Genomic DNA, 23,301 nt, shown 5'->3' with positions numbered 1-23,301 from the left:
AAAATAAAATAAAATCGCAGTTTTGAAGTCTTGAACCTTACCGCTGGCAGTGGTCAAACTGTGCTGTGTGTGCTTTGGACATATAGTAGGGGCACAGGTGTGCATTTTATAAGTCATAAACATCTCTGTTTATGATTGTTTATGATTTTCACATTGACTTGAATACTTACAATGTTGCTATTTGGCTACTACAAAAATCTATTCAGATGAACAGCCAATACCAAATGGCAAATTATGAGCACTGTGAGCAACTAGAGACCAAAAAAGGCACAAACTACTGTAAATGCAGACTGAGTCACCACAACCTGGTCATTATGACTAGCAGACACAGACAAACATGGCAAATCAGTTCTGCCAACAAAAAAGTGGAGTTAGAATGTACTGAAGCCTGTAAAAAGACAGTTCCTCACCAAAATAATAACCAAATGCTTAGAGTTCCATACACTCTCAGTCCAAAACAAAATACAATATTGACTTGTGGTTGAAACTGACATGGCAGCAGCAGGATATGTTTGAGCATGTCACTGCCTGAGGGGAAACCAGCAGAACAACTGCTACACTCCTTCCTACTACTTCCGTTAGCACTTCTGTTTTGATTGAGAGCAACCAGAGAAGCAGGCTGCCTGTCTGTCAGCTCTGACTACTCTGGCCATGACTTGCTAAAGTAACATTAGCCAGTCAGCCTAGTGACCGACCAACCAATACAGCGTGTAATTAAGTGAGCTTTAGAAGTGTTGCCTTTGGACAGAGCCAGTTTAGCAGTTTCCCCTGTTTTCAGTCTTTATCCTAGGCTAGCTTAGTCTGCCACTAGTGGTAGCTCTTGCGTAAGGACAGTGTTATCATTACCAGTAAGTTATGGGCTTAAGTACTGTACATAACACTTTATATAAAGTCCATCTATAATCCTTATAATTCTCTGTAGTTGTTATAATATGCCCAAATGACACATTATAGTTAGTACTGGGCTGGGGGCTGCAACTTCTAGGATACATTATGCATACATGCATATAATATACAATAGATAGATACATAAATATATACACAGCAGCGTTTTATCTGCAACACTAATAGTGTCCAATTCTTTCCATTCAGGCGTCAATCCCGTCGTGTGTTGTACTCCAGGTACGCCAGGAGTTTCCTAATCAGGCTGGTCACTGTGTTGGCCTCCAGTTGCCCCTTGGCTGAAGTGAGAGACGTGTAAGGCAACCACTTCCTACTTTGAGGGTCTCTCATACGGGGATGCCAGGTCCGTTGGGATGGGGATTTTGGGGAAGACGAGCCTCATCAGGTCATCTACAGTCTGTAAATACTGAATTTAAATATTGATTTCCTTGTGTTTTTAAATTAAGTGCTTCCCTGAATCCACCTTTCTTGTTTATATTTCAAGTGTTGCCATAACTATTTCATATTTTTTATCTGATGGTTTTATGTTGGTAATAAAAATAAAATTATTTACAAATTACTTCATGAGGGTAAAACCAAACTAAAAGAATACATGTTCAGATTCCTCTGTAATAACAGAGTCGCCAGGGTTACATGTTGAGACATGAGGGTCTGCTAGCCCTGTTAAAAGGGACATTGTGTAACATTTTCAGTTGTTTATTGGCAAAACTATTGCTATACTATACTACTACTATACTGTTACCTCCACCAATAATCTGACTTATTCTCATAAAAGGAGAATATCGAATTAGTTTGTACATTGTGCAGGTAAGTTGTCTGAGGCCTCCACTAGCCTCTGAGCTAGCCCCAGCTCTCCGTTTGGATCCAACCAGAGCGCCGAGCCATGGTTTGGTTGAGGAGGGGGTTTGTCAACTCACGTCGTGTGTGTCTGTGTAGGAGACTCAATGAATACTCCATTAAGTACTGGATGACATTGTTTCGTCAGATTTATCATGGCTTTTTGGTACACAGCAGCTACCGTTGTTGCAATAGGCTACACGTTTGAAACAGTGAGGCGCTAGAGTGCGCTATCCGTTTGAATGCAATATATGATTTCAACATTAGATGGGAGAAATTCCTACATGGTGTGGCTGGCATGGTGTTCTCCTCCAACTCAACAGGAGGTCTTGTACTTGGTTTGAAACCTATGCCCTTTATAGTTGTTGATGACAGCCGAAAGTACAAATTAAAGAAATATGTGTATGTATGTGTGTCATATTTATGTGTGTGTAAATATATAGTTTTTCCTGCTCTAACATCACAACAAAGTCAAAGGCATGTGATAATGTGATGCAGAAATATATACTCTGAAGCTTTTAGTAATCATCACTTCAGAACTGTAAAATATTTCCAGGTACTGTATCTCAAACACAAAAACACATATCATTTCTGTGTTACATACCTTTGCTTCTTGGGCTGCTCCCTCAGAGTAGCCCTGTCCAGGTGTGTGCTGATCACTACCATCTTTTGAGATGCCACAGACTGTGTGCCCACTGAAAGAGTTTGTGGAGGGTCCATTTGGCATGCTACATCCTGGAATCTTGCTGTAGTGGAGAGGTGTTGGGCACCAGGGCCCTGTGTGATGTACTCTAAAAGACAAAGGAAAATTAAGTATCCTAAACTGATATTGCACCAAATAAATACAGTCAACATTAGGGATGGGTACCGTTAGGATTTTATCAAACATACTACTTTTATTGATACTCCTTATCAATTTGGTACTTTATCGGTACTCTTATCGGTTCTTTTTCATTTCTAAATAATTGCTTTTTAAAAATATATTGATTTTAAAAGAATAAATTCAGAAGAGGATAACTGAATATTTTGAATATAACTAAATGTTTCCAGAGCGGCAACAGTAATTTTAACAACAGCAACATCACTCTATAAATAATATTCCTGACATCACAATACTGAGTGAAGTTAAGTTTTTTATTAGTCACTATAAGTCATCCCTCCTGTCCTCCTGTCCTCCTGTCCTCTGTCCTGCTCCCTCTCTGCTGATGTGATTCACTGTGTGCAGGTAACAGTGCTGGTAGAGAGAGGAGGGGCTGTTTGTCCCAGCCAGCAGCTAAGTTTAAAAGTATCTGCACAATTTTACAATAAGTGTCAAACTAAGTCAGTCTGCATACAGACAGCTGTCATTTGAGTGTCTTCTAGACATGGCGTCTCCTCAACAGCTCCTCAACGGTTCAAACTCTGCATTCTTTGCTCCACCTCTGCTCGGAGCAGGTGTGTTCAGAGCAGTGGCCTGCAGGTGGGCACTGTGTGCCATGCTAATTTGCACATTGTTAGGAAATAAATATGCATAAGCAAATGCGGGGAATTCAAACAAGCTGTTTCAGGAAGGTCAGGAACTGTGAGTCTTTGGGGAGACAGAACTCCATTTAGCCTGGACTTTTTTTTTTTTTTTTTTAACTTAGCAGACCTTATAGAGGCAGAAAAATGCTCTATAAGACACTAAAGAGGGAAAACTCCAAAAAGTATAAGTATCAGTAAGTATAAGTACATTTATTTTGATTATTTTATATTTATTCTTTATCTAAATTTTCTTGTTTTTAATGTCTTTTTTACTTTTTTATCTTTTTATGGGTCATTTCATCCCTCGTTGCTCATTGCCTTCTTTCCATGTTATTTTAAAAGAAATAAAGCCAATTTGCTCATGTTTCAAAGGGTTAATGCCTGAAAATTGTTGCAAAAAAACAAACAATGCAACATTTGTTTAATGTTTTGTAACTGTAGTTAGGGGTCACCAAGTGCTAATTTCAATGTCAGAACATGGCTGTGCAAAAGCAAAATTGCAAATAATGTAACACACAGAGTTGGGTATAACACGTTACAAAGTAACGCGTTAGAGTACTTTGATTACTTTTTGCAGTAACGAGTAAACTAACGTGTTAGTTTGCTGTTTGAGTAATCAAATACTTAAGTACATTTTCAAACAAGACATCAGTTACTTCCGTTACTTTTAGAGCGCTGGTCCTTCAGCTCCGAAACAGCAACAGCTGTCGTTTGGTTCTAATAACGGAGATAACGTTAAACCTATCAGTCTGAAAGAAGCCACGGAGCTTGTGGCTCGCTACGTGGTCGGAGAAATGCTGCCGTTGTCTACGGTGGAGTCTAAATAGGTGGAGTAGGACTCACTGACAGACATATTTCAGACCCAGGACTTGCATTATGCCTGGTACACGCTGGTACTCACCAATTATCCCCGGTCGTCTTTCACAGTGTGTGTGATGTCATCGGGTTATTCTTGTCCTGTTTTTATCACTTTTACTATTATTTGAGTCACTGTGTGTCTGTTCATGTGCCAGCCGACATGTTGTTGTAGTCACCTAAAAGCGTCAGCAGATGGCAGGAGCTACATTTGAAGCGTCATAAGTAAACTATCAAGCTACTGTATCTTCCACAGGAAGTTCTGACAAATGTTTCAGAATAAAAGTCTATTTAGAAAATGGAGGGATTATCTAGCCGAGGTTATAAGGGGATTTTAATTTGAAACAAGTGTTGAGTTTGAAATGACGGTGCGATATGTTAACTTTACAAAGACAACAGAGTGGATAAAAAGTAAATATATAAACACACAGAGAGATTAATAAATAACGGACCGTCTATAATGTAGTTTGTTTCAAATGAAGCTGGGAGCCTCTGCAGTTGTGGTGAGTAAAAGCCCCGCTGCTATTTGTTAATGTTATTACTTTATGTCCGACCGTGAGGATGTACCATTGTTTGCTAGCTTGATGCTAATGACAGTAACGTTAACTCAGCGGGTTGACAAAGTGCCTCTGCTGTTTCACACCATCATTTCCCCTTTTACTCTGTGTGGTAACATCCCTAGAGGACATATTAAAATGCTGGGGTGTTGTTGTCACACAGTTGTCTACAGCAGCAGATGGTTCTGTGTTTCTACTGGTCAAAGTGACGGCTGTGATGGGAGAATTGGATCTCAGTGAAGGGCAAGTGGTCATTAACTTTAATTTTGGAGACAAAAAATGTAGGCTTAGCGCCCTGTGGTCCATTGCCCAATAGGAAATGTAGAATACTCAAAAATACTTTAAAAAGTGCTTGAGCTACTTTTCTCAGGGAGTAACGTTGGAAGTACTTTTAAAGTAATTGAGTTACTTTACTCAGGAAGTAATGCAGTAAAGTAACTGGTTACTTTTTTAGAAAGTATCGCAGTAACGTACTTTGATTACTTTTAAAGTAACCCTTACCCAACACTCGTAACACATCTAAAAGCCTTAGGATTTCTTCATTTTGCTCCACACACTAAGCAAGAAATGCCCTTTTGTCTGTAGGAACAGTCTATCACACGTAATTGGCTTGTGTGAAAAGCTGCAACAACACAATAATAAAGTCTTAATGTCCTCAAATGAGTAATCAGCAGTCATATTTGTATACAATATTGTTAAGCATCAATAATCAAGTTTCAGCCATAAAATTTGATCAGGTTTTGTACCTTGTCCACTTTTGTGTTGGGATCAGTTGTAGACTGTCTTGGCAGAGATGGCTGCCATCTTGTTTTAACATGGATTGTGCAATTGCTACCACTAGATGGCACACGGAAGTGACCACAAACGAGGACAACAGGTCTAAGTTAAGCAGAATGAAGTATAATGTGCAGCAAACCCAAAACATCATGAAAATTTACATTTATAAGAATGCAGGGTCACAGGAGGCTATAGCTAGCTATGTAGGACTTCTGTAGCTCACTGATTACTCCAGATTTCAGTCTTAATCTTTGCTCTATACTCAAAATTACATGTATATTCATTCAAATATGTGCAATATCATGATCTTTTTAATGTTTTTGTATTTTCATATGCAGTCTGCTTGTGAATTTTGCAGAAATGTACAGTAAGTTAAAATGTAAGACCTTTCACTACACTGCGCGGGGAACCTCAGTTTGGTTTCTAAGCCGTTTACTGCAAACCACATTATTCCTTTTTCATTAGCCTCATCATGAACCTTCACAGCAATAAACTTGATTGACTAAAGTGGTGCAAGCGGAGCCCGTTTATTACAATCTTAACTGAGAGGGATTAAAAGTGAGTGGTTTAGGTTACCTCAAATAAGTGCAGCATGTCCACGGGAATTGAATTACAAAACCCCTTCTCACCTTGTCTGGTAACCCGAAACCCAAACTTTAAGTTGAGAAATGTGGAGCTGGCACAAACAGATAATCTCCCTCCTCAGAGTTACCACAAACCACATGCTGCCTGGTCTCAGGAACACATGCTCCCTTCCTTTACTTTTAGCCAACCAAATGCTCATTCCCACCTCTGCTGCTGAACAAGATGAGCAATTACACCAAACCCCTTAATGTGGGAGCAGAGCAATTTACAGGCATGACAAGGATGAGGAGATGGAGGTCTAATCTCAGCTCCAGAGAGGCTTAGTCATTCAAGCCCTCATTGCCCTCATATTCTGTCAGCTGCTAAAATAAAATGATCTATTCATATTGTGTTTCACCGCAGTCTGATGTGTGTGTTGGGATTGGTATCTTTCTTAACCATGAGTAATCTTAGCTCTTAATTAGTGTTGTTCATCTGGTGGGAGGCCTTAGGAATTGAGAAGTCACCCTTGGGTCAAACTATGTGGCTTCGTATGAATTTCTCCCTCGTTAATTTTACTGTGGGCCTTGCCCTCCTAGTCACCCACTCTGGGCTTCCTTGGTAAAGTGATCCTATCTTCTCATGGTGTGTTTTCTTGAGCACAGTGCAACTCAAACTGTATCATAAAAGTTTAAAGCTCTTGTCAGTTTTAGTGTTTCAGCCTTAAGCATGAATTTGGTTCTTCTGTACAGTATTTCTCTCTCTCTGTGTAGGCTGGCAAATATGAGACAGGTAAATGGTCGGTTAGTAAAAAACATAGCCAACTCACAGGGTGTTTTTAGTCCATGAAATGTACCACTATTAGCATTTGCCAGAGCACAAATTGGGCAAACCTCTAAATTGATGACCATGTCGAGATTTAGGGGTTTATCCAATACTGTGTTTTCCTCTCAGGTTTCTCCCCAAGTTTTTGGCTTTTATATTGACAGAAAGGGTTTGGTGCTCAACCGAGATTGACATGAAGGGCTAGCAAAAGAAATTATACCATTTGTAAAATGATATGTTTTATTTTGAAATTGTTGTTGGTTGGTGATCAAGTGGGAATTGAAACCAAAACTGATTCATATTTCTTGATGTGGCAAGAATGAGTTTGAAACATTCAGATGTTCCAACACATTGCACCCCATCTGTCCAATTTTTTTTCTCACTTGCCTCTAAAGTCTGCCTTGGATGAGTAAATGCTGCACTTGCCTTGGAATGGAAACTTTGAGGGCTGTGGGTGATAGCAAATAAAAGTATCAATCTGGAGTGTTGACTCTTGGACGGTTTCTTCTCTCCCCCAAAACCAACGTTCATCTGAAAGCAGCAGCAAATCCACCCTGAGGACAGCACTTCCATCCAGGCCTCTCACCCTGCGGCGGCATGCTTGCACGCATCTGAAATGCACTTCTGTGGGAGTGCAGGCATTACTCTCTATTGCAAAACACTTTGCTTTGCCATCAGTGACCATAAAAATTGTGCATATTATTATTTTCCATAATCAATCATAGGCAAAGTTGGACTCCAGCTGGACTGTGTGCCCCGGCCTTTTGGGGATCGGGGATTTTCCACTTCTGGTGGAGTTCAACTAATTAGCTATTTATTTATTCACATCAATCGCAGGCTGTCTACCAGCACCGTTATGTTCTTGTGAATTCAACACAAGATAAACCCGGATTTCTGGGAAGGTAGGCATGGAGTGGCCACAGTATTTAATTTCCTGTCAAACATCTGTGTTTTCAGATTAGACATGGTGTTTGCTCAGCATCGTTCTTCACAAACAATAAGAAACAACAGAGCAAACAGAGCGGTAGCCAAAAAGACACAATAATCCATAAAAGAAAACATTTCGGAAACTTCTGAGGGTTTATCAATCGGTGGAAACTCTCCATTCCCTCACCGCTGCTCTCTTTAAAACGTTACAGTAGGATTGTGTGTTGGATTTGTTTTGGATGTTAAGCTGTCCTTGCTGTGTTTTGATATACTGGATCTTGCTGTGAGCTGCCCTCACACAGTTGTCTTTCTCAGGTTTTATAAGTCGAAGCGTCGTGGGAAAACCGACTGACTGTCCTTTCATCTCTCCTCTTAGCATTTGCTCTCTTCTACTTTTTATTATTACACCTTTTAGAAACATCTCCCACCCTTCCTTCCTCTAACTACCTCATCCTTATCTACCCTATCTTTATTGTTGTTTCCTGCTCCATCCTTTTTTTTCATTTTGAAGTCTTTCTTTATCTCCATTACTTGCATGTCTCCATCACACATCGACTGGAGTACGTAGAAAAATGCACATGTTATGCCATGCTTCAACTGGGGGGCATGGCATTGAGTTCTTAGCCTGTGAGTCATTCTTTTCATTGAGGGATGATGTCATTCCCAAATGCTGTTGAAAAGTTACCTGATTTGAGGCATTCACCCGTGGCAGACGCCATGATAAAAACGCTGAGCAGTGTTAGGACTGTCTTTAAAATTGCATAGCCCTACTTTCCCCCCCATTCCCATCTTTTCTGCCATCTCTTGCTCTCTCCTTTTTTCTCCTACATTAATGGCCTTGCTTTGTTCACTCAGCAGCATGCTATGTGCTCCAGGGCCAGATGGTCTGATGTAGGTGGCATGCTGAGGGGACTGAAAGAATATGAATATTTCACTCCATGGCTTATGTGTGCGAGAGAGGGAGAGACTGTGCATATACAGGCATGTTGGTGCGCCAGAATGCAAGTGAGTCTATGTGTGGGTTGAGAGAGAGGCACAGCAGACATAAGCCTTGTAGACAAAGCCTGTCCCCTTGGACTGACATGCTATGCCCAACTATAGGAATTCATTTTCTCACCAGAAATAGGCTCATTGCTGGGTCAAAGTTCAATTCACACAGCCAGCTGGTATATGGGCCATGCATGAGTTCCTTAACAGCAGCTGTGTTTACATCCAGATGAGATTGATACAGGAAAACAGGCCGCAGTCCTGCCCCTGTGTCTTCTTCCCCTCTCTGGCTTTCATCTCACCCCTATGCTGCATGTCCCAGAACAACGTGTTGGCTTGAAAGGTTTATCCCCTTCAAGCACCTTGACTTTAGTGAAATGATGACAGGAAGCATCACTGTTTTATTGTCTGTGTGCTGTGGCTCCTTTGCCTCCATTGTTCAAAACACCTGCAGTATGCAAGCACATTACTCAGAGATGCTGCAGTTTGTTTGATTGTGCAGATAGATAAATAGATCTGATAGCACTGGAATGTTTGCAGTAATATATTTATGCCTCGGCGCTGGCAATAGCCATGTCCGGACTCATTATTTTTTGGGGATGTCCGACCATCCATCATCCACCATTCTCATGAATGCGATATCTCAATAATGCCACTAGGGAATTACTCAGATTTGGCACAAACGTCCACTTGAACCCAACAATGATTGATAAGATTTTGGTGGTCAAACGCCAAGGTCACTGTGACCTGACATTCATCTCATTCTTGTGAACACAATATCTCAAGAACATCTTGAGAACCTTTCTTCAAATTTGATATCAACATCCACTTGGACTTAAAAATGAACTGATTAGAATTTGGTGGTCAAAGCTCACTGTGACCTCACCAAACATGCTTTTGGCCATAACTTATGAATTCATACGCTACTAATAGCATATCATGATGCAGTGATGACATTTAAAATCCAAAGGGTCAAAGGTCAACTTCACTGTGACATCATGTTGTTCTGCAAAAGCACCCTCCTGGCCATTACTCAGCAACATATCTCAGGAGCAGAAGGGAAAACATTTGGTCAGATACTGAATTGGTGACACTAATCTAAAGTGCCCAACTTGAAACTGTGCTGATTGTATAGATCCTCTGTGCTGCACAGGGAATTATGTGTGTGATGTGTCATGTTTTCACAGACATGGATGTAAACAATAAGTGCAACATCACTGATTTTTGGAGGCATACAACCCCAAGGTGGTAACTGTAGTTTTTTTGCTCATCACCAGATTGACAAATTTTCCACACAATCAGATCACTAGTGGTTGAGTCACAACACAGACATGATACAGTACGAGTACAGTGGCGGCAGGATTTCTGATGATGTTTAGTCATTAACATCAAATTCAGACTATTTCTTTAAAGTCCCATCCAGTCACCCGAAGAAAATGTTGGCATTGTACATCTGTGCAAACCACATACATGTTACATTTGCATGATTCATACATATCATCAGTGTTTCTAAAGTGACGTAATGTGTGAGTTGACTTTGTCATGGGGAGGTGGTGGGGATAGAGGAAACCACTGTTGGAGATCAACAAACAACAAAAACTGTTGTTTTTTTAGCCTGTCATGGCTGTGTTTCCAGCTGCTTTTTAGCCACCAAACGTGGGTATTTTTTAGGTACCTGCTGCTGTTTGCCAATGGAGACAGTGCCCCTGGAAGAGGGTTTTTTAAGCCAAAACGTGATCCTAACCATACCCAACTGGTTTTTGTGCCTAAGCCTAACCACAGTGTCCGGTGCATGTATCCACTACATAACAACACGCAAATGAAATATATCCGTGATTTGCAGAGATATACAATGCCAACATGTTTTTCTGACAGTCAGGTTGCAGGTGCAGTTTTCACCAGATTTGCTGTCAGTGGAAATAAAGAATAAACTCGACGATTCAGTACTGAAGCCCAGGCACACCTCACATGACTGACAGTGGACAGGAAAACAGAAGTTAGGGACCATCACAAATGTGGATCCAAGATGGGGGAAGACAGCTTTTCAGATTTTTTTTAACAGCTTTTCCATGGAGGTGTCTATTTTTCCAGGATGCAAGCTAATTTTATTTGTAACAGTTTTTGAAATTGGGGTTTGAATATATATAATGCTTTAATATTTCATTCAATTAGGTACATGATAGAAGTACAATATTAAAAAAAAAAGTTATAAATATAGTGTAAATGGCAGGAGAAAACACATAACGGAAAATAAAGTAATCTGGGTACCCCACCCATTTCTGCTATAAATCTGATGAACACTGACATTTTTGCAACATAAACAGATAATCACTCTGCGTTACACCCTTTAAAGATAAAACGATAGAAAGATACACAAATTGAATCCTAATTAAAAGGATTAATGTAGGCTATAGAAAAAAAGGGTGGGGATTCTTAAATGATTTTAAAAAATTTCTGTAATGTTCTTTGACTTCCCCTTTCCCTTGGAAAACTTTAAAGCCATTGAGGCAAGAGTGATGAATGTCCTCATAACCGCAGTGGATTTCAGAGCTGAGCAGAGGAAGCGCAATCAAACCAAGGCGGCTCAGAAAGCCACTGAGAGGTGAGAGTGCTGCCCTTAGTCTGACAACCAAAAGAAGTGTCATTAAAAACACTCACTATGTTATGGTTAAAGACTTAAAAGCATAGCGAGCACGTTATGTTTATTATGCACTGTGAGAAAGCACAATTTGCGAGAGGTCACGGGGAAAACACTGAGCCTTAGATCAGTCTCAAACAAGTGGGAAGCAGGGAGGAAAATGTTTGAGGATGGCAGAAGCAATTAGCTTCCTCTGGCTACTCGGAGTTCAGGCGTTTTATATTTCCAATTCACCCAGGCAATGAATGAGGAACTCCATTACTCCCTTTCATATAAAGTTCACTTCTACTGCCACTGACAACCATAAAAGGCATATATGACTCATATACATTTAGAAAAAAATCTGATAGTTTCGAAGTGGGACAGAATGTCTGAATGTCCATGAACAGAGCCCAAGTTATTGTCACCAATTTATTAACTCCAGCAAATCCTTATTACACCCAAAAGGCAGATGCATGTGTTTCATATTGAGGGGTCCTCACCCTTCAAATGTGTGACCTCACATGATTATCCCAAAACAAGGCAATAAAGGACATCTGCAATAGTACATGTGACTTTTGTAAAGCACAATGTAAAGGAATACTGTGTCCTCTAAAGGGCCTATTACAATCAAAACAGAATTGTCAGAGAGAGGATATGGAAAATGAACAGCACTACAGTTCCCTACTTTGTCTTGATGTCACTGTTTTCCTCATTTGTCTTTTATTTCCTCCCTGTTCTTTCATTGCAAACTGCTAGCCCATGCTGCCTCCCTCTGACTCTTCCTTCCTTCCTCAGCTGCCTTTAGCCCCATTCCCTCACCACCACCCCAAGCCTTTGCAGCCCCTCCCCCGACCCCCTCCGCCCAGTGCGTTTTACTTTTCCAGCTGTTGGTAATCATGCAGGTGCCTGATTGGCTGACAAGCCCAGATGCTGGCTGATGGGAAGCTCTATGCACGTCCAGCTGCTGGAAGGAAGATGGACTCTAGTCAAAAGGAAAAGGTGACAATCCTCCCCCCCGTCACACACACACACACACACACACACACACCCCTGTCACACACACAGCCAAGACTTCAGCTGGAAGGAAGAGATTAAAATGACCAACCCCCCCCTCCTCCACCCTACCTCCTGTTAATCATCATCAGTATCATCATCATCAATATTATTTTGCTTAAATTCTTGCGGGACAGAGCAGGCTTGTTACAGACAGGGGTAGGGAGGGGATGGGGTTTAGCTCAGCTACCATTAAACATGTGACCTCATGTTGTCGGCACAGCATCACTTTAGTGACGAGCAGTGTGTGTAGTGATTGTGTGTGTATGTCCATGTCTTTGCCTGCATTCCTCGCACATGGGCATGTTTGCCTGGCCATGTGTGCGAGATCTAAGCAGCGCCAAAAGATCTTGGGCAGGCCTTAAAAGGCCTGGCTGGTCTCCCACTGTCAGTCCATAGGTGGGCTCTACATTTCTTCCAACATCACTGCTTCATATCTCTCTACAGCCCCAGAACAAATAGTGAAGCTTGTGGGAGGGCCCCCTGTGGCTCTCTTACCCTGTAAATTCCATTAAAGGGAACACACATTGTTCCCTATTATGGCTTCAATAGTCTCATAAAAATTGCAGAGTGCATGTTGTGGACAAGAATAATATAAAGTCGATTCCCCCACCATGACAAATTATATGACAATAGAATAAACTGGACTATTTAGCAACCAAATGAATTGGACACACAAATTTAAGAGAACTAAAACTCAATTTAGAGACCCTGCTAAACTTTTTAGCATTCATAAGGTCAATATTTTTGAAACTCCATTTTCAGCAGCAGCATCATAAAGTGGTTTGGAGTAAATAAGGTGCAAAAATCCAGTCTAAGCTCCCTGCCAATCACTGAACAGCAGACAGTGTTTAAACCGTAGACTGTATATGAAGATGGACGATGTGTCTCCACCTACCCCCACTGTACAAAAACAAAGCCAAAATATCCCAGATACAGCCGCTTTCATCTTACTCTGGTGACATCATTGGAGCCAGAGTCTGGGCAGTGGCAACCCCACACATTTTTCTAAGGGGTTGGTGGAGATCATAACAAAGCTGAAGGCAAACTGAATTAGACACTCATTAATAATTCCAGGACCAGGACCTCAATTTCAAATGAATGTTAATGTTGCACCATGTCTGCTATATATGTAATAAGGCATTTTTAGCTAACATGATAGCTATAACAATTGTACAAGGTGACAATAGTTTCAAATCAATCAAGGAAGCAACAATTTATCTTCTTGAAGTTTAGTGAGGGCAGCAAAACAAGCTGTGAAAGCACTGTTACCCTGCTTATCTAGCAGACACAAAGCAGCATTAGCACATGCAAAGTCATGTTCCTGAGCACCCAACGAATATGAGTCCAACATTTACTCTTTACTCTTCTGGGGAGTTGGTCATTTTAATCTCTTCCTCTTTACTCTTTATTTTGGTCTCCATTAATTTAGAACAAAATATCTGTCATTTTAGTCACTAAAGCTACTGAACGCTCCGCTCTGTTCACTAGCTAGACACTAATCTTGTCTTACTGCAGTTTTTTGCTGAGCAGCTAGAAAGGCTGGAGGGCTCATCTGAGCTTTTTCACTGGAAATAGCCGCCGGCTGAGGTTGGAAATGCAGTTAATGACAGCAGTGCAGTGATGCCAACTCCTATTTTTCCAATCATAGTAGCTAGCACTAGCTCTAAAAGATGCTGTGCGTAGCGAGATGATGTCATGAAGTCATTTGCATATTGGACATCATCACTCGTTATTGGAAGCATTAAAACTTCGTCAAATTAGATCCAGTAGAAACATCCTCAACAACAAATAACATTTAAATGTCAAGAACTATGATGCTTATACCATAGGCTTGTGCACCATTTTTTCGGGCTTCCAATCTAGAGAGCAACAGCGTCAATAGGTACCATAGAAACTCACTACAATGTAACTTGGCGAGTGGCACCTCCTCTCTTCCTGCTTATCCTACACATCAAACCCCATTTTTCTAGCATCAAATAACTGAATAAAAACAATCTTATCAGAAAAACGCATGCAAGAACTTAAATCTGCGTGATAAGAATTACCTAAAATTTTCTTTGGAAAAATGGTAGGCTTTATGACCTATATTGCAACCAGTCACCAGGGGGAAACAAGATGTTTTTGCTTCATTTTTGGGGAGTTGTCATGTCTTCCATTTTTATACATGGCATACACTGTATTATCTAAGGTTCCACACCTAGTGCCCGTAGGAGAGAAGCTAAGACACCCCGAGCTGATGGCATACATTGGAATAAATTACAATATATTTCCCTCTTTTTGAACCAAACTCTTCAACAAGACAAGGGTAATGGCCTCCATCAGTCACTGTGTAGATCTGAAATGAGCTTGTCGCTTGAAATAGTTACAAGTGTATGGGTAGTACAAAAGGAAGCACTTAAAAAAACCACTGCCTCTTGTTTTTTCCTCACAATAACCCAAGGTCAAGCCCACTTTGCATTCTTGATGCAAGGCTGTTGTCACTCTCTCTACCAAGTTCAATGTAATGTAAAAAATCAAGACCAAAGTGTATAAAATGTACAAAGGTCACACTGACAGCCGTTCCTGGTCTGGTGTTCTTGCTCCTACTTGTGTCCAATTAATAGTTTCCGTGCCATACCTAATGCTCCTCTCAGTCTCCAAATACAGCTGTCGGATTTAGACAGAACAGCACACACCCCACTCTCCATGGAAAAGCTGTGCTAATGTGTAAGGTTTTAAACTACTTTGTCAGGATTTTCTTCATATTTATTTGCGGTACTGTAGATGGAATGTTAGAGGGTTAATGTCAGGACATGAATGAGATGCATTTTGGATGACATGCTGGATGAATGGCATCCAGTATTGAAACTTGCAAAAATGATTTTATCTAACAGTACCTAAAACTGAATTAAATGAAACTGCATTTTGGCAATACAGGGGAGAAATGAATCATAGAAATTAGCCTCAAAATGCTACATTGACCTATGAAAGTCTGAAAATGTCACATGGAACAGAAACAGAGGAATATGGCCATCCTCCTGCTTGTGATCCATCAAATGTAAGTAGAGAACTGACTTGTGATTTAGGTCAGTTTGGTTCACATTCTCCCTAGGAAAACGTCTGGGTCTTCAGTCCTGTGCAATGTCACACTTGGCTAGTAGCAGCTGGTGTGTGGGAGACTCTCGATGGACCGCTATGAGCGAGCTATCTGTTAGCATGTTTACTGCTGGCTGACCACTGTTGGCTGTGCGAGCTGTAATAATGTTATCTCACAGACCACACTGACTGCGACATTAAAATACAATACAAGACAATATTGTTTTATGAGTTTTTATTTGAAAGGAAAAAAAGGTAAAATGGACAGATGTAAGTAGGAATGATTGAAAATTATGTTTGTTGTCTCATAATTACAGTGGCATTGATTTGTGCTCATCTGATATCTCTCCAGACATTCTGAACAATGCTGCAGGAAATCTTAAATTCTGGGGTTATATAATTGTAAGACACTGAATAAAATTGGGGGAATTTTTAAATATTCTTTCAAAATATGATTAACTAGAGGAGTGAATATTTATGATAGATATATTATCATAATATAGAGCATAGACTGTATATAAAGATGGACGACATGACAGCTCCCCTACAATGAAGTCTTGATTGCCCCCTGGTGGCTGGCTCCAGTACAGTTCATTAACCCTGCCCCCTCCATGTTCACGAATGCAAACATGGGCCAAACTAAAAAAAACTCCAAGTACCCATCAAATAAATATCTACTTAAGGTGGTTTCTGTCATTTTAGGTAGTTCTTATGTGTGTGTTCAAGTGCTCGTTAAAAAGGGGAGTTTTACATCATAATTGATGATGCTATGAGTGCCAATCAGTACATTTGCTACCTATGGCGCTGCTTGCCATTGTTTGGACAGGTGTGTGGGCGGGACTCTATACTGGCAAAGATCACGACTGCGCAGACTCTGGCTCCAAGATAGCAGCAGCCATATCCAGGATATTTTGGCTTCACTTTTGTACATCATTGGGAGTAAGTGGAGACACGTCTTCCATCTTTATATACAGTCTATGATATAGAAACAGCTCCCCCCACCACTCCTGACACCCACGACGGTGTCCCACGGACATGTGACCCTTGTTTTGCAGGTTGTTGAGTCTTCACTGGTTTTGCTGGGAGTGGCTCCTTGTGGTTTTATATCCTACATTGTTGATTCTCAGTTGGATGAACAGCAATAGCAACCATTTACATTGAAGGGAGTTATTTGATTAGCTGTTGAAATCCAGAATATTGCTTCAATATATCTTCTCTAAACATGTACCAAGCAAGAGATTATGCAGTAATCCATCATTAGTTACCAAAGTTCTTCAGCTCAACAACCATCATTATCAACTGCATGAAGTCACACTACAAAAACCCAGATGTCATTATACTATTCTGGATTCACACTCTCAATGAAGTACAACCATGACCATTACTGCAAGCCAAAGTCTGATTGCAAATTGTTCAAAACTATTTCCTCCAGTCATAAATCCAGTCTGTTTGCAGATGTTAACTTTCCAAAAACACAAGTCATGAATCAATGGGGAATTTGATAACTCTTGTAGGGAGAGTTTGTGTTTTGGCTATGAAGATCTTAACAAATGTGTTTTTAACAACCTAACAACAGCTTTTTAGCTGCAGGACATGATTACTGTAGCTGTCCCATGACCTGACTGCTGTACAGTAGTTAAGTCTCATTGGGCTGTGGTAGTTTGAGATGAGATGGTGAGCAGACAATTTTTCATTTGACAACAGTTGATATTTAAATAATGGCAATGTATAAATGTCCTTTCCTTATTAGTTGCACCTCTCATCATTCAAGTCAGTGTTTACTTAGTAAGCCATTTAAGCTCTTGAAATATTTACTCAGAAGAATTTCTTGCAGTGTGGGTGGACCTGGTTGGCGGGACTGCCATGGGCACTGCTATACAAAATTCCAAGTCTTTAAACCCTTAAGGTACATTAACTTCAAGCAAAGACACGGTGGTTATTATGGACTGGGGTAATGCCATTTGACATCTTTAATGTCTTTAATAAAATATCATTAAATATCTTATGAATACAGTTGTCGGAGAGCAAGTGAACAGAGGGAGAGGGGGATGTAAAGACTGGCCACCACACCCTTGGCAGATGTTGACAGAGTATATGGACTGTCTACGGCGTGGGTGTGTCTTTCCTATTACAGTCTATTGATCAGATCTGTTTTCCCAGACTTCATTCATAGAAAAATTGGAAGCAGCTGCGCCATCTGCCTCCTCTGTTAGCAAACCTTTGCTAGGATGTGGAATCAGAATATATTTTTGGAGAAAACACAAAAGTCTTATTACCTAGCAAGCGTAGGACAGATGTCAAATGTCATTTTTCTCAATTGTATCCTAGTCAAGAGCATTGTTAAAACAAAATAATTGTAAACTAATCAAATAAAGAAGTATATCACTACTGGAAGGATGGTCTCTTCACAAAACTTGGTTGTCTCTGCAGTAGAAAGATGCAAATGAATTAAATTTAGTGCTACATGACCAGAGGAAAAGGGTTGTGGCGTTTGTTTTTGCTCAGAAGTTAGAAACCCTTAATTACCAGAATGAACTGTGCTACACCAGACCAATAAATAGTCCCATTGGTGGGATGTAAGTTGCTCATCTGAAAACAATATGGTGGCTGGCTGGTAACTCACTACAGTAAAATATGTTTCTGAACACATTTAAGGTGAGAAATGGGGAACAGTACCAGATCATGGTTCATAATTGATCAGCACTGCTTAGTTTTACTGTTTGATCTGAGTTTTTTCTCCATTGTTACGATGCAGCAAACAGTATGGCGTCCACTTCCTGTTCACAAAGTCTCATATTACAGCCAAATAGTACACTAATATATGCTTCTGGAAGAATTTTAGGCAAAAAATAGACATTGCAGTAACAGAACCTTGGTTTGCATTTGATCAACACTGCCCAGCTTCACCATGCCTTCGAAGTTGGGTCTGAGATAGTCTCGCTCACCAGACCTTTCTCAAGAAAAGAAAGGTCTGGCTGGCCCAACTCTCACTTTAAGATTGGAGAAAAAAAAAAACACCCCGGCTGCTTGTATTTCTTTCAACCAATCACAGTTGTTCTGGGCGGTGCCACAGCAACGGTGTGCTTGCAAAATTATTGCCGGGGGGAAACAGGTTTTGGTGTAACACGCCCACAAAAATATCGCCTACAGGACGCGAACCATGGCAGAAAAATGGCTACATCCCCGCAAGAACAAACACCGCAAAAGTTAGTAAAGGACGTGTTGAAAATGGTTGCAAACTGCTACACAACCGGAGGTGGTAGGGCGGGACTTCAGCGGGTGGCTCGTTCCGCCCAGTGAGAGGCTGATCTATGCAGTGAACTTCCGCCCACTCAAACTAGGTCTGAGATTAAGAGAGAGCGAGAGAGAGGGGTGTTTCCCTCTCTCTCAATCTGCTTCTTTACTTGTCATGTCCATGGAAAAAAGAGGAAATACAATTTTAGTTCCAGCAACAGCCTTAGAGCCAGCAAAAGCCTGCTGGAAGACATGTTTGAGCAGAGGACTGGGCACTGGTTAGCAGTGTTGGGCAAGCTACTTCGAAAATGTACTGAACTAAGCTACCAGTTACTCTACATCAAAATGAAGTTTCACTACATTGAAGCTATCCCCAGAGAATTGTAGCAAGCTAAGCTATGACAAAATGGCAAAAGTAGCTTGTAGCCAAATGCAATGTAGCCAGTCAGAGGCAGAGTAGGACGGGTCTTGCCAGGAAAAGCCAATAGCGAAGCAGCAATCACAATAAATCGAAGGATTACAATGTGATGTCATGCAGAAGTGCTTCCCTCATCTGCATGCCTCAGTGTGACGCTTGCGTCACTCACATTACTTATCCTCACGTTTATTATCCTTAGTTTTATCCAGACCTCGACAGGAAAAAAAAAGTCTGCTGACTTCAGAGCTTTTCCTGGGAAAAATAGTTTGTTACTTTTGTAGATGCTCCCGCGCTACTCTGTCAATTAATCAACTTCACTACTGAAAAGCTATTTGACTCGGAAAGTAGTGACATGACCACCACGCTACTGAGAAATGCAGTTAAGTTATTAACATCGCTACTTGTTATGACGCTACTGCCTAACGCTGCTGGTTAGATGTAGGGAAGTTTACCACAGTTCATCTACACATACTACCCACAGTGTTATGACTCAAAGCTGGTTGAAAATTGGCAAAGTATCCCTTTAAGTGAGGATATGATCTTTCGACCATTGTTTTGTGTAACCTGAGAAATGAAGTTGGACTTTCCCTTGGCTTTTAATGCAAAAAGTGGCAACCTGATGATCACATGCTCATATTGCCAGACCAGATCAACAACCACCACTCCACCAAACGACCTCACTTGGTCTTTTCTCCTCTGAAGTCTATGACCAAGCCTGGCAGCTTCTGCTGGCAGTCTGCGGCCTTCTGAGCAGAAGTGGGTGTTGTCACGACGTGACAAACAGTGAGGCAGTACCATTGTCTGAGCCGAGCAGGCTTAAGAAAACAGACATCTACCTCCTGCTGTGGCCCGCTGTTTGGGCACCATAACACTGGTTACCAATTGAGAAGAATGACGCATAATGACGGGCTATGAACTCAGTCTCTTTTCCTCTTTTTCGGATGTAGCGTGGCCAGCCTCTCCTCTCTCCTCACAGACCCCATCATGGATAACTCTGTGCTTTGTTATGATAGCTTTATGGCCTTGGCGGTCTCCAATCGGCCATATATGGATTATTCATCGGGGTTAAAGCCCTAAGACTTCAAAGCTGCAGGCAAATCAAATATCAGGAAGTTTTTCTTTTTGATCTTTAGATCTGTGTCAAAGCTTAGAGGGAGTATTGGAATATATCATGACTGGCAGTGAGACTATAAAGATTAATAACAGCAGTCGGGAAGGCTGAACATTATGACCTCTAACTTGATCTGGTTTTACATTAATATAAATATTCTAACTGCATTAGTTACACGTTTATAGTGTTAGATTATGTGAAAGTAGATCTCCAACATGCATCTTCTTTTCAAGGGGCTGCAACATGAAAATACATACATCAAAATCTCAACAAAAGCTCATCAATCCTAAACAGCATAACTCTGTTTTTGTGTCTGTTTCTTGTCATGTTGCATGTTATCATCCGTCACTGGCAAAATGATCAAAGCAGATAAAGTATGGATGATCAAAGGCACAGAAAGGAATACTTAACTGGCCACACTGCAAAATAAAATGATGTGCATTGACACAAGACACACACAGCAAGATACTGATATTATGCTGCAGACTTTGATGGTTCAGTGCTAGTATGACAATGTATGTAAACTCTTTTGTCACATTACAATCCAATTTGATGTGTGATTGTGTTACTTTGCTTTGTGTCCTTTTCTAATTATCTTTCTGTCTATGACTCATATGACTGAGCTCAGGAATAAAATGTTTTCCCCGTTTTGTTTTTTAACACGCCATACCTCAAAAGACCAAGGTTCATTGGTTGCTCTAGGACACTCTAGACTTAACACGTCCCATAATGAAAGAGGACAGGCTGTCTTCATAACTACAGGAAGGAAAATTGGCACAACCAGCGACTTCAACCAGCTGCGAAGTGATTAAACTGAAGGGGACGTTTATAAGAAGTGATTCAACTGAAAATGGCGTTTTTCCATGGTCAGCACAGCACGGGGCTAAAGTTCTTCTGTCTGGATAATAAAGTGCTCAGTGCTCTTTTGCTCAGTGAGGTGGCAGTTAGAAAAACACACTAACCACACTGACAAAGCTGCACAAGTGGAAGGATCACAGACATCAATGAAAGCCTTGCAGTAAAGCTAAATTACAGAAGGTGTTTTACACAGAGAGAAGAGTAAGAGGAAATTTAAGAGGTTTTACAGTCTCCAGAAGAAATGTGGGACAAAAAAGAAATTGACATCATCACCCTTAACAGCATACTTGGAGTCACATTGGCACTCTGCGCCTCTCAGACAAGAAATATTTCAACTTAAGCCAGCCTGGGCTGACCTATAGCCTATTAAGAAACATTTTGAGAGTGAACTGCTCTTCAGGGCCACAGCAGCATGGGGGGATGATAAAAAAATGGGATCCTGGGCACAGAAATGCAAAAGGCCCCACACCTCTCATACTGTACATGTCAGCAAGACACACAAACTTTGTGGTGGTTTTGTGGTCTATTTTGTTATTTTGCATCTCTTTGTAGTTGTTGTGCATCTTTTTGTGGTGTATGTCTCCTTGTGGCTGTGTCTCTTTGAATAAATGTGTCTTTTTGTACTCTATTGTGTCTTTTTGTGGTTGTTTTGCTCATTTTGTAGTTATTTTGGGTCTCTTTGCAGTTCCATCTCATCTCTTTGTGGTCTTTGTGCCTCTTTGTGGTCATTTTGAGTCTCTTCCTGGTCATTACATCTTCATTTGAGTCACATTTGGTGGGCGAAGGCTAGAAGATGCCCCCTGACCCATTCAGTAATCCATCCATGCATGAGAGGACCTGATTTGATTGCCCTTCATTCAGGTCTACCACAGCCCCCCTTGCTTATGATGCATTGCTCTGAATGAACAAGAGTAAAGGTGACAGGGCGAGCAGCAGCAGACTGCTGCTGTCATGAACGTGCAAAGCTTCGCTGCGGCATTCAGAGTTTCTGATAGTTCACCTTTTTCAACCTGCTGCTCAATTGGCTTGCCATGTCACCATGGCAACCACAGAGGCCACGGCTAGGGAAATGCTAATTCTATAATATGTGAGTTCTCTGGATGACACAGCTCTTCATTAGCAGAGAACAGAAAGACCAATGAAGAGAAACAGTATTGGAGTATCGGCTTCACAATCTGATTATCCAGTCTAGCCCATAAACAATCTGCATAATCTTACTATCTTACTTTATAATGACGAAAACTCTGTGTGTGGGTATGTCTGTCTGTGTGTCTGTTCCACGTTTTTCTCCTGAATGACTAGGTCAATCCACGTTGTTGGGAAGAGGAGGAGCTAAATGTGATCATTGGCAATAATTCATAATTATTAATATTAATTATGGATTATTAAAATATTTGATTAATTAATTAATTATTACATAAGCATAATAGTCGAATTAGCTTACAGCGGGGCACCACCGGGAAAACCGGACCAATGATCAGACGTAAATTCAGTCTCAAGAGTGTTCACTTAGGAAGCTAATTCTAGGGAGATACCAGCAACTGAACAGGAAGGAGTGGAGCTCAGGCACTGACTTTGTCAAGCAGCTTTATCACAGTATACAATGAAAAACCAAAGCAGCCTCTCTTTGCAGTATAACAGGGTTTATTCACACTGATGACATTAATTTACAACCAACATCAACATTGCCCTATAAACCCTATCAACTATAAAACATTACCGAATCAACCAGCAAGCATCAAGAAGGGTGTGTGTGTGTGTGTGTGTGTGTGTGTGTGTGTGTGTGTGTGTGTGTGGGAGAAAGTGGGTGAGTGAGCGAGAATGTGTGTGTGTGTGTGTGTGTGTGTGTGTGTGTGTGTGTGTATGTATGTCTGAGTGAGTGGGTGTGTGAGAGAGAGAGGCGTGTGAGCGTAGCAAGATGGCGGCTGTGACGCTGCAAGCTGCGTCACGCAATGGCGGCTCGCCAAGAAAGCACGCGACTCAGAAAAAGGAGGGGAGCCGGTAGAGAGGGAAGTTCGAATTGCTCGGCTCCAAGTGTAGGTTAGTGGAAGAGAGGAAGAGAGAAAGGGAAGCACTCAGGAGTGTGGTCACGCAGGCGGTATTGAGATGCAGTAACCCGTCTGTGTTACGCGCGGCTCAGCTGGTGAGCGGCGTGAATCTGGACATTGAACCAACACAGCCGAAGTACTGATCA

General features: G+C 41.1%; 1 long non-coding RNA gene across 1 annotated transcript; it reads left to right on the top strand.

The window, feature by feature from the left end:
* Positions 1–4,583: 4,583 nt before the first annotated feature.
* LOC125900234 (uncharacterized) lies at positions 4,584–20,962 on the top strand. The gene is made up of 3 exons (XR_007450838.1): positions 4,584–4,601; positions 12,258–12,354; positions 20,928–20,962. It is a non-coding gene; the product is annotated as an uncharacterized LOC125900234 (long non-coding RNA).
* The last annotated feature ends 2,339 nt before the right edge of the window (positions 20,963–23,301 follow it).

Source organism: Epinephelus fuscoguttatus, linkage group LG13 (assembly GCF_011397635.1).
Source record: "Epinephelus fuscoguttatus linkage group LG13, E.fuscoguttatus.final_Chr_v1".
Taxonomy (NCBI): Eukaryota; Metazoa; Chordata; class Actinopteri; order Perciformes; family Serranidae; genus Epinephelus; species Epinephelus fuscoguttatus.
The sequence above is the reverse complement of the archived record's forward strand: the minus strand, read 5'-3'. Positions and strand labels throughout refer to the sequence as shown.